A 23258-nucleotide genomic window follows, 5' to 3' on the forward strand; every position below is an offset into this window, starting at 1 on the left:
GGGATTGAACCCAGGTCTCCTACACTGAAGGAAGTTTCTTTACCATCTGAGCTACCAGGGAAGCCCTTTACACTATATGGCCTTCCTTAAATCATTTTATTTTTTCAAATTATTTCTTACTCCCATAAAAAACTATACAGTATACATTATAATGTATATAATATGCATATATTTAACATATACCTATATAACATATACATTATAATATACACATATGCATTTTAATATAACAAATATTTCAAATACTTACATTTCAAGGTATCTCTACAGGCTCAAGCCACTTGTGACTAAATGACCAAAGATGCTGGGAAAACACTTGGCCTGCACTCAGACAGGAGCTTCCCAGATTATATTAATAGAAGCGCCTGACAACTGAGGGGCTGCCTGCACTGCTGTTCCCATGGAAACCGACATTAGATCTCAGAAGCCCAAAGCATGAGGCCTTAAACTAATCATTGTGGCAAAAAAATAAAAAATAACAACCCATTTTCTTCTCACAATGTGGAAATGGTGATTAGGTGAATAGACCCTGATCCCTTTTCCTGGGGGTATGCTTTTTATAAAAAATAAGGACAGAAATCCATCCTTTGAAAACTTTTTCCACACCTGTTCATTCCAAACTACATCAATACCCTTCCCCCACTAACACTTCCAAATTCAATAGGACCCCCATCCAACAATTTAGTAGGAATTAGAATACTAAACCACACAGCCTGGCTCTGGATCTGTTTCTTTTGATCACTTTACTACAAGCATTGAAAGAGGAAAAAAGAGAATACAAAATTAAGCAAAAAACTGAGACCTCTCTGGATTAAGAGTTTAACTGTGTGTATTAGTTTCTTACTCTGCAGTTCTAAATGGAATACACTGGAGTTTATGGATAAAATATGATTCATAAGCAAGCTTAACTAGCTAGCATCTGTACTACATAAAATGCAAGGGTAGGCATTCATTTCCATTAATGCTACTTGTATAAGGAATAAAACCAGTCATGCTGGCCATCTGGCTGACCCCAATTTCATAGACTAAACAAGAGAGAAATCGTAAATGTGCATTTCCATCAAAGGAACAGAATTCCCTGGAGAAAAAGACACTGCAAATCTAAGAGTGAGGTTGCAGCATTCTTTTTCAGTAAATTGTGGAAAACAGACCAACTTCTAGAGTCTTATGGGCAGGAAGCGAAGACTGAACACAAAGTTGCTTGAATTTAGATATGAACAAAGCTCACAGGGACTTCCCTAGTGGTCCAGTAGTTAAGACTTGGCACTTCCAATGCAGCGGTCACACGTATAAACCCTGGTCAGGGAACTAAGATCTCATATGCCACATCGTGCGGCCAAAAAAAAGGAACCCACCTCATATATTTACTGTAACACTTACCTTATCTCTAGTTCAATCACACATGTCTTAACCCACCAAACCACCCTGTCCTTTGCAAACAGCAACAGTGATTATAGCCACTGCCTCTGTTTATCATCCAACCTAGCTCAGACGACTACTCAATTGGCAATTAAATATTTTGCAAAACATTGCTGGTTAATTTCATTTTGCTAAATATTATCTGCATTCCTGTATATCACTAACATATTTAACTGTCTGATTTACATTACAATTACACATACCAAGGGAATATTTCATGCAAAGATGGGCCCAATAAAGGACAGAAGTGGTATGGACCTAACAGAAGCAGAAGATAATAAGAAGAGGTGGCAAGAATACACAGATCAGATCAGATCAGTCGCTCAGTCGTGTCCTACTCTTTGCAACCCCATGAATTGCAGCACGCCAGGCCTTCCTGTCCATCACCAACTCCCGGAATTCACTCAGACTCACGTATATCGAGTCAGTGATGCCATCCAGCCATCTCATCCTCTGGCATCCCCTTCTCCTCCTGCCCCCAATCCCTCCCAGCATCAGAGTCTTTTCCAATGAGTCAACTTTTCGCATGAGGTGGCCAAAGTCCTGCAGTTTCAGCTTTAGCATCATTCCTTCCAAAGAAATCCCAGGGCTGATCTCCTTCAGAATGGACTGGTTGGATCTCCTTGCAGTCCAAGGGACTCGCAAGAGTCTTCTCCAACACCACAGTTCAAAAGCATCAATTCTTCAGTGCTCAGCCTTCTTCACAGTCCAACTCTCACATCCATACATGACCACAGGAAAAACCATAGCCTTGACTAGACAAACCTTTGTTGGCAAAGTAATGTTTCTGCTTTTGAATATGCTATCTAGGTTGGTCATAACTTTCCTTCCAAGGAGTAAGCGTCTTTTAATGTCATGGCTGCAGTCACCATCTGTAGTGATTTCGGAGCCCAGAAAAATAAAGTCTGACACTGTTTCCACTGTTTCCCCATCTATTTCCCATGAAGTGGTGGGACCGGATGCCATGACCTTCATTTTCTGAATGTTGAGCTTTAAGCCAACTTTTTCACTCTCCACTTTCACTTTCATCAAGACGCTTTTTAGTTCTTCTTCACTTTCTGCCATAAGGGTGATGTCATCTGCATATCTGAGGTTATTGATATTTCTCCCGGCAATCTTGATTCTAGCTTGTGTTTCTTCCAGTCCAGCGTTTCTTATGATGTACTCTGCATATAAGTTAAATAAGCAGGGTGACAATATACAGCGTTGACGAACTCCTTTTCCTATTTGGAACCAGTCTGTTGTTACAGAAGAACTATATAAAAAAAGATCTTCATGACCAAGATCACAACAATGGTGTGATCACTCACTTAGAACCAGATATCCTGGAATGCAAAGTCAAGTGCGCCTTAGGAAGCATCACTACGAACAAAGCTAATGGAAGTGAGGAAACTCCAGTTGAGCTATTTCAAATCCTAAAAGATGATGCGGTGGAAGTGCTGCACTCAATATGCTAGCAAATCTGGAAACCTCAGCAGTGGCCACAGGACTGGAAAAGGTCAGTTTTCATTCCAATCCCAAAGAAAGGTAATGCCAAAGACTTCTCTAACTACCGCACAACTGCACTCATCTCACACGCTAGTAAAGTAATGCTCAAAATTCTCCAAGCCAGGCTTCAACAGTATGTGAATCGTGAACTTCCAGATGCTCAAGCTGGATTTAGAAAAGGCAGAGGAACCAGAGATCAAATTGCCAACATTCATTGGATCATCGAAAAAGCAAGAGAGTTCCAGAAAAACATCTACTTTTGCTTTATTGACTACACCAAAGCCTTTGACTATGTGGATCACAACAAACTGTGGAAAATTCTGAAAGAGATGGGAATACCAGACCACCTGATCTGCCTCTTGAGAAATCTGTATGCAGGTCAGGAAGCTGAACTGAACAATGGACTGGCTCTAAATTGGGAAAGGGGTACGTGAAGGCTGTATCGTTGTCACCCTGATTATTTAACTTCTATGCAGAGTACAACGTGAGAAATGCAGGGCTGGATAAAGCACAAGCTGGAATCAAGACTGCTGGGAGAAATATCAATAACCTCAGATATACAGATGAGACTACCCTTATGGCAGAAAGTGAAGAACTAAAGAGCCTCTTGATGAAAGTGAAAGAGGACAGTGAAAAAGTTGGCTTAAAACTTAACATTCAGAAAACTAAGATCATGGCATCTGGTCCCATCACTTCATGACAAATGGATGGAGAAACAATGGCAACAGTGAGAGATTTTATTTTTTTTCTGGCTCCAAAATCACTGCAGATGGTGACTTCAGCCATGAAATTAAAAGACACTTGCTTCTTGGAAGAAAAGTTATGACCAACCTAGATAGCATATTCAAAAGCAGAGACATTACTTTGCCAGCAAAGGTCTGTCTAGTCAAGGCTATGGTTTTTCCAGTAGTCATGTATAGATGTGAGATTGGACTATTAAGAAAGCTGAGCACAGAAGAATTGATGCTTTTGAACTGTGGTGTTGGAGATGACTCTTGCGAGTCCCTTGGACTTGGATCCAACCAGTCCATCCTAAAGGAAATCAGTCCTGAATATTCATTGGAAGGACTGATCCTGAAGCTGAAACTCCAATACTTTGGCCACCTGATCCGAAGAACTGACTCATTGGAAAGGACCCTGATGCTGGGAAAGATTGAAGGTAGGAGGAGAAGGGGACAAAAGAGGATGAGATGGTTGGATGGCATCACCCAATGGACATGAGTTTGAGTAGACTCCGGCAGTTGGTGGTGGACAGAGAAGTCTGGCATACTGCAGTCCATGGGGTTGCAAAGAGTCGGACATGACTAAGCAACTGAACTGAACTAAACTGATACGCTGTCTGCAATGTGGAAGTAATGTTCCCTTTCTATCCAATACTATTCAGCCTTGTTTCATAAACATACAAATATACCCAATTATGATTTTATCATGTGTTAATTAAATAAGTAGTTGGCACTTTAAATATCTTAAAATTCTGGTCTATTTCTCTACAGATGTTTAAGAATATTTTAGCCATATTTGAAGAAGGGATGAGAGCTTTTATATGGGCTAGAAACACACTATTACTTAAAATAATGGGATATGTGATCCTAGTATTTAAATATTTACTATTTAAACCTACTTTTTAAATGGCAAACATTCCAAAATGTTCCTGTTTATAACATTAAAAAGTTATTTTCTAATTCTAAAGGAAATGCCTATTTAATATGAAAGAGCCATAAAATAGAAAAATCACAAAGAATAAAATTATTTATAATCCAATAGCCCATATCAATTGGTATAAATTTTGGAATCAGCTTGTCAATTTCTACCAAAAAATCACCTAAGACTCTGATAAGGGTCGTGCTAAATCAGTCTGGAGCATATTATCATCTTACCAGTGTTAAGTCCTCTGATCCATGAACAGAAGATGTTTTTTCCATTTATTTAGATCCTCTTGAATTTATTTCATCAATGATTTATGGTTCTGCGGTATACATTTTGCACTTTTTTTGTTAAATTTATCCTTAAGAATGTTATGATTTTTTGTGCTATTGTGAATTGGAATTGCTTTCTTAATTTCATTTTCAGTTTGTTCATTACAAATGTATAAAATTACAATTGACTTTTTTATGTTGATCCTCTACCCTAAGACCTTGCTGAACTCACTTATAGTTTTAATGAATCTCTTAGGGTTTTCTGTATGTAACATCAGGTTATTTACATATTGGAGGAAAAAGAACAGTTTATGATGCACATGAGTGAGTGAGTGTGAGTCACTCAGTCATGTCTGACTCTTTGTGACCCCATGGACTGTAGCCCACCAGGCTCCTCTATCCATGGGATTCTCCAGGCAAGAATACTGGAATGGCATGCCATTCCCTTCTCCAGGGGATCTTCCAGACTCACGGATCAAACTGGGGTCTCCGGTATTGCAGATGAATTCTTTACTGTTTGAGCTGCCAGGGAAGCCATAATGCACACACATCTATCATAAGAACTCCACCTTATAAGTCCCAGCATCCACCCATTATAGCATTGCCCCAGGCTAAAATTCAGCATGCCGATTAATGCTTAAGAGTAAGGCTTGGGACTTCCCTGATGGTCCATTGGTTAAGATTCCATGCTTCCAAAGATCCTGTTCCTGGTTGGGAAGTAAGATCCCATGAACCGTGCAGTGCAACCAAAAAAATTAAAGTAATAAATAAAATTTAGGCTAGGAAAACTCTGGGGGAAAAAATAAGGCTTAATAGTTGCCACTGCTGTTATGGAAGGTGAAGTGAAGTAGACAGTTGTTACACAGAAGTGCTCACTTCTGGAGCAGTGTGATAGCACCTCATTTGAAATGAGATGTATCATCGGTTTTTTTTCTCAGAAAGAAATCAGAGTTCCCTGTCATTGACATACAGGTGTCTTCTGTCTGACCTCTTTCTGTAGGTTTAATGCTGACCAGCTTTTCTATTGGTTAAATTAATATTACCAGGCTCTTTACAAAGAAATTATCTTGAGGGATAAACTATTATTGCCATTTGCCATTTTAGGCAATTGTCTTGAACTTGGGTCTCTCCTATAGCAATGGCAGGTGACCAGAATTCTACATTCAATCTTCAAAGGACCACTATGGGTTGAAGTTGAAGTCTTGGAGGGATACCAATAAATAGCACCCTTCTTCCCAAATGGGGATCTGAACAATTTGAAAAAGAAAAGACTAGAGATGGAGGCTAAAACATCAACATTTATAAAGATACAGCTGGGCAGGAAGACATGTTCACTGAATCCCAGCAACATGCACACGTCTGTCTGCATCCCAGGGAGTGGTAGTCAGTAGGGTAGACCCAGCCTAGTGGATAGAAAAGAGCAGAGAGGAACATCCACCCTCCCAGGGCAACCTCCTTCCCAAGAGGAAAACAAGCTGAAAAGAGCACACACAATTAATCTAATCACTAACTACAAGTAGTCTGATTTGCTAATCAGATCCTATTCCACCACCAAGACAGAATTGAGACAGGGGGTAGATGGCCCCTCTGGGTAAAGCAATTGGAGATTCATTCCATATTGACCAAAACTCCAAGACGAAAATAGCAGGACAATTAACAGAGGAGGCTAGGCCCTGCCCCAAAGTCAGGAGACCTCCTCGACCACACATGCATAGAAGGGCTCCTAGAGGTTATAGAGGGAGCAATGTTAAGGGAGGCTCCACCTATACAACTTTGGGGTAGAATCCATCTTGGCTAAGAAATATGTGCTCACAAATGGATCCTGAGATATACCAAATATGGATTATGAACCAAGAAAATCAGAATGATTGTTCAAACGAAAACCAGAAGAAATGCCCCACATAAATGATTTAAACTGCCATGAGGCACAAAAACAGAAATATAGACCAATAGAATAAGATAGAAAGCCCAGAGATAAACCCATGCCGGTCAGAAGGGCCATTATCAAAAAATCTACAAACAACAAATGCTGGAGAGGGTATGAAGAAAAGGGAACCCTCTTGCACTGTTGGTGAGAATGTAAACTGACACAGCACTATGGAAGACAGTATGGAGAGTCCTTAAAAAAGTACTAAAAATAAAACAACATATGAACCAACAATCCCACTACTGGACATATACCCTGAGAAAATCATAATTGAAAAAGACACATGTATCCCAGTGTTCATCTTAGCACTATTTACAATAGCTAGGACATGGATGCAACCTGGATGTCCATCAACATATGAATGGATAAATAAGCTGTGGTACATATATACAATGGAATATTGCCACTGCTAAGTCATTTCAGTTGTGTCCGACTCTGTGCAACCCCACAGACGGCAGCCCACCAGGTTCCCCTGTCCCTGGGATTCTCCAGGCAAGAACACTGGAGTGGGTTGCCATTTCCTTCTCCAATGCATGAAAGTGAAAAGTGAAAGTGAAGTCGCTCAGCCATTTCCGACTTGTAGCGACCCCATGGACTGCAGCCTACCAGGCTCCTCTGTCCATGGGATTTTCCAGGCAAGAATACTGGAGTGGGGTGCCATTGCCTTCTCCCACAATGGAATATTACTCAGCCATAAAAAGGAATGCATCTGAGTCAGTTCTAATGAGGTGGATGAACCCAGAGCCTATTATACAGAATGAAGTAAGTGAGAAAGAGAAAAACAAACATTGTATATTAACACATATATATGAAACCTAACAGAGAAGGCAATGGCAACCCACTCTGGTACTTTTGCCTGGAGAATCCCAGGGACAGAGGAGCCTGGTAGACTATAGTCCATGGGGGTGCTAAGAGTCAGACACGACTGAGCGACTTCACTTTCACTTTTCACTTATATGCATTAGAGAAGGAAATGGCAACCCACTCCAGTGTTCTTGCCTGGAGAATCCCAGGGATGGAGGAGCCTGGTGGGCTGCCGTCTATGGGGTTGCACGGAGTCGGACATGACTGAAGCGACTTAGCAGCAGAAGCAGCATGAAATCTAAAAAGATGGTACTGTGAACCTATTTGCAGGGCAGCAATGGAGATTAGGATTAGGGTTAGGGAATGCAAAAGTAGGAAGTCAAGAAACACCTGGAGTAACAGGCAAATTTGGCCTTGGAATACGGAATGAAGCAGGGCAAAGACTAATAGAGTTTTGCCAAGAAAATGCACTGGTCATAACAAACACCCTCTTCCAACAACACAAGAGAAGACTCTATACATGGACATCACCAGATGGTCAACACCGAAATCAGATTGATTATATTCTTTGTAACCAAAGATTGAGAAGCTCTATACAGTCAGCAAAAACAAGACCAGGAGCTGACTGTGGCTCAGATCATGAACTCCTTATTGCCAAATTCAGACTTAAATTGAAGAAAGTAGAGAAAACCACTAGACCATTCAGGTATGACCTAAATCAAATCCCTTATGATTATACAGTGGAAGTGAGAAATAGATTTAAGGGCCTAGATCTGATAGAGTGCCTGATGAACTATGGATGAGGTTTGTGACATTGTACAGGAGACAGGGATCAAGACCATCCCTGAGGAAAAGAAATGCAAAAAAGCAAAATGGCCATCTGGGGAGGCCTTACAAATAGCTGTGAAAAGAAGAGAAGCGAAAAGCAAAGGAGAAAAGGAAAGATATAAGCATCTGAATGCAGAGTTCCAAAGAATAGCAAGAAGAGATAAGAAAGACTTCTTCAGCGATCAATGCAAAGAAATAGAGGAAAACAACAGAATGGGAAAGACTAGGGATCACTTCAAGAAAATAAGAGATACCAAGGGAACATTTCATGCAAAGATGGGCTCGATAAAGGACAAAAATGGTATGGACCTAACAGAAGCAGATGATATTGAGAAGAGATGGCAAGAATACACAGAAGAACTGTACAAAAAAGATCTTCATGACCCAGAAAATCACGATGGTGTGATCACTGACCTAGAGCCAGACATCCTGGAATGTGAAGTCAAGTGGGCCTTAGAAAGCATCACTATGAACAAAGCTAGTGGAGGTGATGGAATTCCAGTTGAGCTATTTCAAATCCTAAAAGATGATGCTGTGAAAGTGCTGCATTCAGTCTGCCAGCAAATTTGGAAAACTCAGCAGTGGCCACAGGACTGGAAAAGGTCAGTTTTCATTCCAATCCCAAAGAAAGGCAATGCCAAAGGATGCTCAAACTACTGCACAATTGCACTCATCTCACATGCTAGTAAAGTAATGCTCAAAATTCTCCAAGCCAGGCTTCAGCAATATGTGAACCGTGAACTTCCTGATGTTCAATCTGGTTTTAGAAAAGACAGAGGAACCAGAGATCAAATTGCCAATATCTGCTGGATCATGGAAAAAGCAAGAGAGTTCCAGAAAAACATCTATTTCTGCTTTATTGACTATGCCAAAGCCTTTGACTGTGTGGATCACAAGAAACTGTGGAAAATTCTGAAAGAGATGGGAATACCAGACTACCTGATCTGCCTCTTGAGAAATTTGTATGCAGGTCAGGAAGCAACAGTTAGAACTGGACATGGAACAACAGACTGGTTCCAAATAGGAAAAGGAGTACGTCAAGGCTGTATATTGTCACCCTGCTTATTTAACTTCTATGCAGAGTACATCATGAGAAACGCTGGACTGGAAGAAGCACAAGCTGGAATCAAGATTGCTGGGAGAAATATCAATAACCTCAGATATGCAGATGACACCACCCTTATGACAGAAAGTGAAGAGGAACTCAAAAGCCTCTTGATGAAAGTGAAAGAGGAGAGTGAAAAAGTTGGCTTAAAGCTCAACATTCAGAAAACGAAGATCATGGCATCTGATCCCATCACTTCATGGGAAATAGATGGGGAAACAGTGGAAACAGTGTCAGACTTTATTTTTCTGGGCTCCAAAATCACTGCAGATGGTGACTGCAGCCATGACATTAAAAGACGCTTACTCCTTGGAAGGAAAGTTATGACCAACCTACATAGCATATTCAAAAGCAGAGACATTACTTTGCCAACAAAGGTTCGTCTAGTCAAGGCTATGGTTTTTCCTGTGGTCATGTATGGATGTGAGAGTTGGACTGTGAAGAAGGCTGAGCGTCGAAGAGTTGATGCTTTTGAACTGTGGTGTTGGAGAAGACTCTTGCGAGTCCCTTGGACTGCAAGGAGATCCAACCAGTCCATTCTGAAGGAGATCAGCCCTGGGATTTCTTTGGAAGGAATGATGCTAAAGCTGAAACTCCAGTACTTTGGCCACCTCATGCGAAGAGTTGACTCATTGGAAAAGACTCTGATGCTGGGAGGGATTGGGGGCAGGAGGAGAAGGGGACGACAGAGGATGAGATAGCTGGATGGCATCACTGACTCGATGGATGTGAGTCTGGGTGAACTCCAGGAGTTGGTGATGGACAGGGAGGCCTGGCGTGCTGCAATTCATGGGGTCACAAAGAGTCGGACACGACTGAGGGACTGAACTGAACTGAACTGAACTGAATGGAGATTCAGACATAGAGAACAGACTTGTAGACACAGGGTAGGGAAGAAGAAGGTGGGACAAATTTAGAGGGTAGCATGGAAAGACACATTACCATATGTAAAACAGATAGCCAGTGGGTATTTGCTCTATCCCCCAGGGAGATCAGACCAGTGCTCTGCATCAATCTAGAGGAGTGGAGTGGGATGAGAGGTGGAAGAGAGGTTCAAGAGGGAGGGGACGTATGTATATCTATGGCTGATTTCATGCTGTTGTGTGGCTGAAACCAACACAATATTGTAAAGCAATTATCCTTCAGTTAAAAATAAATAAACTTTAATAAAAATAAATTGCCATGAGGGCGCAACTCAGGGACTTTCCCTCTGAGTCTGCCCCTGTGTCTATCCACACATACTGTACTCTTTTTCCTCTTAATAAATACTTTACTTCCTTCACCACTTTTCCTCATGGTGGAAATTCTTTCCTGCAAAACCAAAGGGTCAGGGGCTTGTCACTGACCACTGGTCTAGTGGCTAGGATCTGGTGTTTTCACCACCATGACCCAGCCCATCTCTGGCTGAGAACCCAAGCCCTGCTCCCAGCGGTTGCAGGCTGAGGCCACCCAAGATCAGAAGGAAGTACGAGACAGAGTCAACCTAATGGAACTCCCCTTATAGGAAAAAGAAAAAAAAAAAAAACTTCAGAATCGGAGAAGCAGCATTTCCCACTCCCAGTCACTAACAGGAAGAATGAGAAAACCCCTCTGCTACAAAAGTTACCTCTAGGAAAATAAAGACACACAGCTTGAATTTCTCTGCCTGTTTGCAAACATAATTCAATACATCCAATGAGATAGACCCAACATTAGGAGAGCAAGCATAAATGTGTCTTGTGAGTTGTCCCTCATTTTGACCCGATATTGGGAGAGGTAATCTGGCTACTTCCTGGGGCCCCCTCCCCACACCTGCCTAGAACCTTCACCTCTGGGTTTTCTGTGTTTTTCTCATTAGTTTTAAATGCTTAGTAATAAAAAGGAGGCATTCAGCAAAAATCTAAAGGCTCTGGGTTTTGGCAGTCTCTATACAGTCAAGTGAAGCATTGAAGGGATTGCCGTACATGCTCAAAAACATGCACAAGGGGATGTCCTATTTGCAGTTGAACTGTGATGAATAAATCCTTTACTAAATGTCATAACTCTAGACTTAATGGAGTGAAATACGTGCAAAATGGGTAGGAAAAACAACCAATTCTACTGTCCTGGAATCAACACTTTCCCCCTCAACAATTAAATCAAATATTTGGAAACTTCATGGTATAAACAAATGTTCTGCAAAGATTATTTAGAAAGCTCAGATGCATACAGATAGAATGCAGTTTGTCGTGCAAAGTGTTGTTTGGCAGGTTTGGCAAACCTGCCACTGGTCAAAGTAACCCCAGCCAGTTTTACATGGTTGAATGGTCAGTGATTCATCACCAAGAGATAGACTCAAAATTGCCCAGCCAGGTGATATTCTAAATTTAACTCTTGAAAGAGCAAACTGAAGATTACCAGTTTTAAAAAAGATGGATAAGGTACTTCCCTGGTGGTCTGGTGACTATGACTCCCTGCTCCCAATGCAGGGAGCTTGGGTTTGATCCCTGGTCAGGGAAATAGATCCCACATGCCTCAACTAAAACATCCTAAAACATTTTGTGGGCTGCAACTAAAGATCTTGCATGCAGGACAGTACATGAGCATCATTACAAGGGAATACTGAGTGTCGAAGAATTGATGCTTTTGAACTGTGGTGTTGAAGAAGACTCTTGAGAGTAACTTAGACTGCAAGGAGATACAACCAGTCAATCCTAAAGGAAATCACTCCTGAATATTCATTGGAAGGACTGATGCTGAAGCTGAAACTCCAATACTTTGGCTACCTGATTCGAAGAGCTGACTCATTTGAAAAGACCCTGATGTTGGGAAAGATTGAAGATAGGAGGAGAAGGGGACAACAGAGGATGAGATGGTTGGATGGCATTACCAACTCAAAGAACATGAGTTTGAGTAAACTCTGGGAGTTGGTGATGGACAGGGAGGCCTGGCGTGCTGCAGTCCATGGGGTCACAAAGAACTGGACACGACTGAGCAACTGACCTGAACTGAACTGAGGGCATTCAAACATAAAGACCTCTTGGTTTGTTTTGTCTTTTTTTTTAATTTAGACCTATCTTGTATAGATATCAGGACTCGACTGGGTTAAAATCAATGTTTACAAGGCAAATTATTACAACACTTCTCTCTAAAAACATTAAATACATAGAAATAATAGTTGATTTGGCCATGATGTAAACAACACCTTCTGATATTTGGCTATCGTGTATCAATTTTTAAAGTCTATCAATTTGGGACAGTGGGAGATATATTTTGATAAGCTTACTTCTTAACCTTAAGAAGAAAATAAACTGAGATATAACTTTATAGAGCAATAGGACAATTTGGCTCAATCTTTCTATTTATTTCAATTTTCCCAGTATGATCTACCTTCCTAGGCATTTTATACCCAGAAAAGTGTGCTTGTTCAGAATGTTTACAAGTAACAGAACAAATTGCACCAATAGGAACTTCCCTGGTGGTCCAGGGGGACCAATGAGCTGACTCATTGTAAAAGGCCCTGATGCTGGGAAAGACTGAAGGCAGGAGGAGAAGGGGGTGAGAGGGAATAAGATGGTTGGATGGCATCACCAACTCGGTGGATGTAGTGAAGGACAGGGAAGCCTGGAGTGCTGCAGTCTGGGGGGAGGGGGAGGGTCACAAAGAATTGGACACAAATTAGCAACCAAAAAACAACAATCAGTGGTTAAGAATCAGGGCTCCCACTGCAAAGGTACTGTACATCCCTGGTTGGGGAACTAAGATCCTGCATACTGCATGGCACAGCTAATAAATAAATAAATAAAAATGAATTTAAAATGCCCCAAGAAAAGATGCTTAATGGGATTTCCTGACTCCAAAGATGAATCTACAGTCACTCAGTAATGATCACCTAAGATTCAAGCCGGGATGAGATGTTATGATCGGTACAGACAAATGAAGGGCACTGCTGAGCTGAACTCACAGGCTGGGTATGACATTGAGCCCCTCGATGCTGTCAATGTAGAGTTAGATCTGAAACTCACATGAGGGAAGTCTTTGATGTTTCCTTTCATGTTTCAAAACAGTGAGAGGCCTAGAGCAAGAAAAAGTGCCTCAAATAAATCCAGAGAAGAGATGTGAGAAATGTGCAGAAAACAGTCTAAAAAGTCAGGGAAGGAAAAAGGCAAAGTCAATATCAACTCTGTAGTCACCTTCATTTATGTTGGCCGTACTTCACCCTAAAGCTTGCTTTCTAACTGCTGACCATCAAGATGATAATACTGTTTAAGTAATCCATAAATAGTCAGGAGGGGGGAATTGTTAGTGTAAGTAAGAGCCAATACTGTGGTCACAGGTACTGGTTTTCAAAACTGTTCATGGAGCCAACTTCACTCCAGGTATGAAAGAGAAGTGTCCTTACATGGTAATACGTCTGTGAAAATAGAATGAATGTCAATAATAAGTCATTTAAGTTAGGACTTCCCTGGTGCTCCAGTGGCTAAGAATCGCCTGCCAATGCAAGTGACATGGGCTCGATCCCTGATCCAGCAAAATCTCACAGGCCATGGGGCAACTGAGACTGCGCCCCAGAATGACTGAAGCCTTTATGCCCTAAGCCCATGCTCTACAACAGGAGAAGCCAGCACAATGAGAAGCCCATTCACTGCAACCAAAGAGTAGACCCCGCCCACTGCAACTAGAGTAAGACAGCCACCACAACAAAGACCCAGTGTAGCCAAAGTGAACAGATTTTAAAATATTCCTTAAAAAATTTTTTTAAATCTCTTAAGTGAAACCATTACCCTTAATAATGATAAAGACTATATTGAACTTAATTAAATGGCTTTTCTTTAAGAACATGAATTCAAATGTCATTGTGATATTTAGGTTTAATAAAATTAAGAAAACAGAAAACTAGTTAATAAGATCTAACTAAATTGTCAAATTAACTGATCCCAAATCAAAACCCTTTTTTAAACTCTCTATTTTCAAAATAGCATTTTCATCCACAATATCTAAGTTAATTACCTCACTCATTAAAGGCCCTGTCAAATGAAAATTTTAGTGATGTGTCAAGGTCTCAGGGGAAAAACCTTAAACCTATGAGAGGTTTACAGACCAATCCTTTAAAACTCAAAATATATGTTAAAAATACAGAATTTTGGTAGATACTATCCAAGGGAAGAAAAAAGGCAAGAACAGATCACCTTAAGAAATGAAGTGCTACAGACAGAAAAAATTTGTACTAAAAATTAATAAAAGGGATTTCTATTTAAATGGCTGCTGCTGCTGCTGCTAAGTCACTTCAGTCGTGTCTGACTCTGTATGACCCCATGGATGGCAGCCCACCAGGCTCCCCCGTCCCTGGGATTCTCCAGGCAAGAACACTGGAGTGGGTTGCCATTTCCTTCTCCAATGCATGAAAGTGAAAAGTCAAAGTGAAGTTGCTCAGTCGTGTCCGACTCTTAGCAACCCCATGGACTGCAGTCTACCAGGCTCCTCCATCCATGGGATTTTCCAGGCAAGAGTACTGGAGTGGGGTGCCATTTACTTCCCAAATTATGCACTAAAATACCAAGGAAGATATACTCCTGGTAGAAGTATAAATGGATACATGTTTTCTGGAGGGCAACTTTGTACTGTTCAACTTAATCTTAAAACACACTAACCATTGGTTCCAGATCCCCTGGCTCTAAAAAATTTTTTAAAGAAATAGATCAGATCAGATCAGTCACTCAGTCACTCAGTCTGACTCTTTTCGACCCCATGAATCGCAGCACACCAGGCCTCCCTGTCCATCACCAACTCCCGGAATTCACCCAGACTCACGTCCATCGAGTCAGTGATGCCATCCAGCCATCTCATCCTCTGTCGTCCCCTTCTCCTCCTGCCCCCAATCCCTCCCAGCATCAGAGTCTTTTCCAATGAGTCAACTCTTCGCATGAGGTGGCCAAAGTACTGGAGTTTCAGCTTTAGCATCATTCCTTCCAAAGAAATCCCAGGGCTGATCTCCTTCAGAATGGACTGGTTGGATCTCCTTGCAGTCCAAGGGACTCTCAAGAGTCTTCTCCAACACCACAGTTTAAAAGCATCAACTCTTCGGCGCTCAGCCTTCTTCACAGTCCAACTCTCACATCCATACATGACCACAGGAAAAACCATAGCCTTGACTAGACGAACCTTTGTTGGCAAAGTAATGTCTCTGCTTTTGAATATGCTATCTAGGTTGGTCATAACTTTCCTTCCAAGGAGTAAGCGTCTTTTAATGTCATGGCTGCAGTCACCATCTGTAGTGACAGTCTCTAAAAATAATGTATGTACATGGCAAGCCATTATTTAAATGAAAAATTAGAAACAAATTCCCCCAAAAATATGTTGATTAAATACAGCAGGATATTCAGATTGAATATGTTGGAGCACTTGGTAATACTGTTGTAAGAGGACATTTTAAGGTATAAAAATATACCCACAATATAGTAAATGGATCACAGTGAGTGTTGAGGAGAATAGTGCTGTGATTAACAGCCCAGCTGTTGGAAACAGGCAGCCTACATCCAACTCCTGACACCACTCTTACTGGTAACGTGGCAGTGGGAAAGCTATTGTCCTCATCTGTGATAGCGGGAACAGGAGTATTTACTTCATTGGCTTGTTTTGAGGATTAAATGATTCAATGCACATCCGGTGGTTAGAAAAGTACCCTACATGTAACAAGAGCTCAGTAAATTTCAGGTGTCATTCTTATCAATCCAGTCAGAAAGTGCAAGCACAGCCTTTAAAAAATAGTAAAGTGACAGTGAAAGTTGCTCAGTCGTGTCCAACTCTGCGACCCCGTGGACTGTATATATACTCTCCAGGCCGGAATACTGGAGTGGGTAGCCATTCCCTTCTCCAAAAGATCTTCCCAACCTAGGGATAGAATCCAGGTCTCCTGCATTGCAAGCAGATTCTTTACCATCTGAACCCACGAGGGAAGCCCTAAAAATAGTAACCAGGCAAGAAAAGAGAAAAAAATCTTTAATTTTGTCATACTTATTAGAATATGTGATTTCTATACAATAGCAGCAGAAAGTCAAAATAACGCGGAAACTGAGGATAAAAGATGAATATGAGCAGAAAATAGAGAAAGAGACACAAAGTAGAAAATTTTAAGAGAGATAAAAATCACAATGTGTGAGTGAGTGCTTAGTCACTAAGTCATGTTCGACTCTTTGCAACCCCGTGGACTGCAGCCCACCAGGCTCCTTGGTCCATGGGATTTCCCAGGCAAGAATACTGGAGTGGGTTGCTGTTTCCTCCTCCAGTTCTTCCCAACCTAGAGATCAAACCCAGTCTTCTGCATTTGCGGGTGGGTTTTTTACTACTGAGCCCCCGGAAAAGCCCCAAATCACAATATTAGGACTTAAATGCATATTGACTCAATGAATCATAAGATTAAACCTGGAAAATCTAATTAAACAGATACAAAATAATCTGATAAAATTTTCAGAATATAGTACAAAGATCCAAAGTGATCAAAAAAAGTTGATGGAAACGTTAGTAGATAAGAATAAAGAAAATAAATAGACTTTCCTGATGGTCCAGTGGTCAAGACTTTGCATCCCCAAAGTAGGGGACCCAGGTTCGATCCCTGGTCAGGGAACTAGATCTCACATACAGCAACTAAGTATCCCACATGCAGAAATGAAGAACCGGCAGAGCCAAATAAATAAATATTTTTTAAAGACAGCAAAGGAAATAGAGATTTAACATATGAGTTGCCACAGTTTTTAGGAAGACACCATAACAACTAAAGAAGGAGCAAATATCTAAAGCAGAATTGAAAGATTACTCTCAAAACTAACCAGGGAGCCTCATGAAAAGGGCTTACCACACAATGTTCAAAATCACTGGAAAGAGACCCACATAAAGAGATGCCCTGGAAAAAAACATATATTATTTTCATTAAGACAGATAAGTAATAAACTTTTAAACAGCAGACATTTTTTAATGGGTTTACCCACAAAAAGAATAAAAATCAGACTCTCATCAAACTCTAAATGTCGAGAAGGCAAAGAAATTATATTTCATTTATAGTTTCAAGGAAAATATTATGCCCCCTAAATTCTGAAAGCAGCTACATTGCAACTCATGCATGAATAAACAGAAAGCTATTCTAAAATGTGTACTGTGCAAAAAGACTTTCATTTCCAATGGTTGTCCAAAGACCAGTGCTCCAACCTAGAATTAGAAAAGCCAGATGGAATACAAAATTATCTTTTCAAAAGCAGAAGAGAGTTGCTGAGGCAACAAGAAGTAAATGAACTAATACTTCAGAAGGGAAGGGACAGAGAGGTGAGCTGGCTTCTGCAGTTGGTTTTACTCAAGTGTATTGATGAATTTGAATATGGGCAAGAAGCTGAGAATCTGGGCAAAGCCCGTAGCCACAGCTGGAAGGGGGCTGCTTCAAGGAAAGAAAGAAATCTGAAGAGATTCCGATAGAGAATTGGAAAGTTTCAAGTGCAAGGCAGTGTTTTTACCCCAAAACATACCCCAATACTGAAACAATATGCGGAAGGAGACAAAAACATAATTGGCAAGCCTCTGAAGAGCAAAACAGAGCTCTGTTGTGAAACTCAGAGCACAGAGATTAGGACTTGAGACACAGCAAAAACAGTCCTCTCCCCTCCCCAAAAAACATCAAAATTCTAGATGAAAATATGAAGGTCAGGGCTTGAGCAGGAAGTAACCTGACCTTTACACTGACGTGCTTCATAGGAGTTCCTTATTGAATGAAAGCTGCCTAGTAGAAGGCTGACCATAGTAGAAACTGTCCTTCTTGGTAAAGGTAACAGTTTAACATCACTTGTCACTCGCATTTGTTTTCTTCTCTTACCATTCTTCTACAAATACCATCATTGCTGAATGCTGTATATGCAGGCATCATGTCCCAAATGACATTGTTTCTGACCAAGGAACACACTTTAGAGTGAAGGGGGGGAAGCAATAAGACAACCACTGGTTCTATCATGAATCCCATCCTCTGAAAGCAGCTGGACTTACAGAACATTGTCCTGAGCTGTGGAAGCCTGAGTCACTCCAGCTGAGAGATAATACTTTGCCAGGTTAGACTGAAGGCTTTAAGAATACCAGGAATTTTCCATTTCTTCCTAATGGGTGGAAGGTAGTATGATACCTCTAAGAATTACACTTGATAATATACTTACAAAAATTTCACACATTCACATCTCCTAACTCTGTTATCCACTAGGTAGGGTCAAAGTTTTGTTTGCAAGGAAATAGATAACCATCCTGTTGAACTGCCATCAGGCTATTGCTGCTTCCTGCACCACTGGGTGAACAGATAAAAAAGGTATTGAAGTCACTGGTAACTGACACTATTTATTTATAAAAGAAATATTTATTTTTAAAAAGCAAATAAGGATGCTCTTTCTCCATAAGGACAGAGGAGACTATCGTAGGACACTTTCTTTCCCTGATACATTCAGTGATCAGTTTTAAGCGAATGATTATTGCTGTTCAGTCGCTGTACCTGCCAGGTTCCTCTGTCCTCCACTATCTCCTGGAGTTTGTTCAGATTTATGTCCATTGAGTCAGTGATGCTAGTGAATGATTTTCCTGTTGTTCAGTCATGTCTGACTCTTTGCAACTCCATGGACTGCAGCATGCCAGGCTTTCCTGTCCTTCACTATCTCCCAGAGTTTGCTCAAATTCATGTCCATTGAGTTGGTGATGCTATCTATCCATCTCATCCTCCGTTGCCCCCTTCTCCTCCTGCCCTCAGTCTTTCCCAGCATCAGGGTCTTTCTCAGTGAGTCAGCTCTTCACATCAGGTGGCCAAAGTATTAGAGCTTCAGCTTCAGCATCAGTCCTTCCAATGAATATTCAGGATTGATTTCCTTTAGGATTGACTAGTTTAATCTCCTTTCAGTTCAAGAACTGCATTTCCAGCACCACAATTTAAAACGGAAGCCTTAAACAGACAAAATTAGCCAGGTTTCAGGGTTATCTTGAAATTGAGCAAAGAATTGGAGTGAGAAAGAGCCCAATTCACTGAAGTATAGCTGATGGCAAAGGGAACGGTTACATTTGAGTTACAGTTATCATTTATCATTTAACAGTTATCACTTGAGTTACAGTTGTGTACAATATTGCAGGCATCAACCACATGTGGTTATTTAAATCTAAATATATTATATTTACAGCAAACTCAGGGAGACTTGAGCAAACTCAGGGAAACGGTGAAGGACAGGGAAGCCTTGTGTGTTGCAGTCCATGGGGTCGCAAAGAGTTGGATACAACTGAGCAACTGAACAACAAATTAGTTAGAATTAAATGCCATTAAAATATTAGTTCCTCCCCTTCACCAGCCCAATTTCAAGTACTCCCTGACCACATGTGGCTAGCAGCTTCTGTACTGAGCAGGGCTGGTAAAGGACATTTCCACTGCTATAGAAACTTCTATTGGATGGTGCTGATCTACAGCCATCTGAACAACTGAAGAAATAACAGCCATAACCTGTAGCCACACTTCCTTGCTATGAACATAGTTTAACCAACTTCCCTTTTCTGCCCTTTTCTCTTTATCCCTGTATGGTATGTAGCGTTTATGAGTAATAATTAACTTGAGCCATCACTTATAAAACACTGAGGAGACTTCCCTGGCAGTCCAGTGGTTAGGACTCCATGCTTCCAATGCAGAAGGCACAGGTTCAATTCCTGGTCAGAGAACTAAGATCCTACTTGCCACATGGCTTCTTCAAAAGATTAAAACACACACACACACACACACACACACTGAGGAGGGATTATGACGAAACCAGAGAAGGGCTGATATCAGGCAGAGATCTGGGATGTAGCGAGTAATGCGAGCAGGACCACGCACGCTTCACTGCAGAAGGAAGGATCAGAGGCCTGCCGGCTCAGGCATCTTTCAGCTCTGGGATAGGCGGGCGACTTGAGCTTAACCCATTATGCGCTCTTGGGAAGCCTGGCATGCTGCAGTCCATGGAGTTGCAAAGAGTCAGACATGACTGAACAACGTTCAGAAAATCATTCACTAGCATCCCTGACTCAATGGATGTGAATCTGAGCAAACTCCAGGAGATAGCGGAGGACAGAGGAATCTGGCGGGCTACAGCGACTGAACAGCAACAATCATTTGCTTAAAACTGATCATTGAATGTATCAGGGAAGGAAGGTGTCCCATGATAGCCTCCTCTGTCCTTATGGAGAAAGAGCATCCTTATTTGCTTTCTAAAAATAAATATGTATTTCTTTTATAAATAAAGAGTGTCAGTTACCAGTGACTTCAACACCTTTTTAAATCTATTCACCCAGTGGTGCAGGAAGCACTAATAGCCAGATGGCAATTCAACAGGATGGTTGAATTCAACCCTACCTAGTGGATAACAGAGTTAGGAGATGTGAATGTGTTTGGGACATTCATGTGCGGCAAATGATGCCCTGAAGCAGAGAAAACCTTACAGAGATCATCTGGCAGCAGTAGCTGTGGCATCTGAACTCAGGCCAGCACAGGTGACAGGAAGTGTCTGGAGGCACGTTCAGGGGACCCAGAGACCAGGGTGGCGGCTGAGACATCCAGAGAGCTTCTCCTGGGCAGTAGCTGCCCTGTGATTGGACTACCAATGGCTTCTCCCCGTGTACCTGCCCTCCTTCCCAGCAACTCGGGAAACAGTTCCTCATCCTTTCCCCAAAAATATTCCTTTTCTGCCTGATTTAACTAGAGTCAGTTTCAATTTATGTATAAAAGAACTCTCACCAAAACAGAAAATGATTAATAATAAATTAGATATTTTCTAAAGGCCAAAAGAAAAAAAAATTATAGGGATGTTTATCTTTCAGAACAATGGAAAAGGAAAAAGCAGACAAAGAATACTATACAGAATAGAAGACATAAATCCGGAGAAAAAAAAAGAAAGCAAAAAAATATCAAACCTGATGACAGAGGCAGGGGCGAAGTGTCCAAGTTACGATAATCTGTTTAAGTTATTTCAACACCCCATTAGAAAAGAAGATTTTGAACATATCTTCATTTGCTGTTTAAACTTAAAGAAACATATTAAATTGACAAGAAATGTGTTTTTTTTTACCAATAAGCGAAGCTTTATAAGATAAGCAAAATTAAAAGGAGAGAAAGTGTGGCCCCTTTTATTTCAAACAAAATTTAATAGAAGGCAAAAATGTTTCCATGGCAAAGAGGGTCATTTTATATTCATAAAAGGCAAAATCTACATAAAATTTGTAACAGCCCTGAACATTTATGCTTCATATAAAAGCATCAAATTATATAAAACAAAAATAGAATTGCTGTGAGAGACTGTAAAACATCTCTTTCCACATTTTATAGATCTATTAAGGGGGGAAGACAAATGGAGAAGGAAAGTGGGAGATGGAACAAATTTAATAGAAGGAGCACAGATGTGTCTATCCATTTCTCTTCAAATCCATTGAAATCACGTGAAAGAATAAATAATTAAAAATAAATTTACAGCAGTGCTGAAAAACAAGTCGTTATTGTTAATCAGTGGACTAGAAATTTTCAGTCATCTTGGCAAATGAGGCATCAGTGATAGCAGAGTGATAGAGAAAGGATGGAAAAAGGAACTTTAGTCCAAAACAACTAAGGGAAATACAACTATGGGCCTCCCTGGTGGCTCAGATGGTAAAGAATCTGCCCGCAATGCAGGAGACCTGGGTTCGATCCCTGGGTCAGGAAGATCCCCTGGAGAAGGGAATGGCAACCCACTCGAGTATTCTTGCTGGGATAACCCCATGGGCAGAGGAGGCTGGCGGGCTATACAGTCCATGGGCTCACAGAGAGTCAGACAACACTTAGCAACTAATACTTTCACTTTCAAGAACATAAAAGCAATTCTAAATACTGCAAGTTAAGTTGAAGTCAACACATACAAAAGAAGGAAGGGCTGTGGGACAAACAATAAGATGTTTAACTAAAGAACTAAATGCTGTATAGGCAGGGATTTCCCTGGCGGTCCCATAGTAGGGAATCCAAGCTTCCAATGCAGGGGGTACAGGTTCTGTCTCTGGTTGGGGAACTATTAATAAACTTCCAAGTGCCTCGTGGCATGGCCAAAAAATTTTTAAAATAAAGTAGATAAGCAAAAAGGATTTGTTGCATAAGCACAGGGGAAACAATTAAAATAAAATAAATAAAATGCTGTATAGGCAGCCTCCTTCCTATCCCCTTCTCAGTGAGCAGCAGATGAACATTGTTTCTGCCCGAAGATAAACCCCAAGAACTTTTTCCAAACTTCTGTGAAAGATCCGCTGGAGGCCACTTCATAGCACTGTGGTCAGCAATCATAGCTGTAAATGAGAAACAGCCCAGGTTGCTTTAAAAAAATCCCAAAGCCCAGGTTGCTTCCAGAACAAAATAAATCAGGATCTCTGGGAGCAGGACAAAGGCTTTAGAAGTTACTTTTTTCTAAAGCAACCCAACAGATTCCAATATGCAAACAAGGTTGAGAACTGCAGGCTGAGTAGGAGTGCTGGGGCTGGAAATAAAAAAGCAAAGACTAAAGTAATGCTGCGCTTCCACATAAACAGAGGAAGAAAAAAAATCAAAAGGAAGTAGCTGTCTCTGGGTTTGGTCCCTGAGTAAGAGCAATGAGGACCACTCTAAAGAGGGAGGCTTGGCCCTCAGGACTCCAGGTTGGCTCCATCAGACAGCACTGCCTCACCCCCATCATAACCTGCAATCCCCACCTGAATACCCAGTAAAGGAGACCACTGCGGCTTCATTCTGAAATTTACATGCTAAAGGCTGTGGCCCTGAGTAAAATAATGA

The sequence above is a fragment of the Bubalus kerabau genome, chromosome 2, assembly GCF_029407905.1.
Source record: "Bubalus kerabau isolate K-KA32 ecotype Philippines breed swamp buffalo chromosome 2, PCC_UOA_SB_1v2, whole genome shotgun sequence".
NCBI lineage: Eukaryota > Metazoa > Chordata > Mammalia > Artiodactyla > Bovidae > Bubalus > Bubalus kerabau.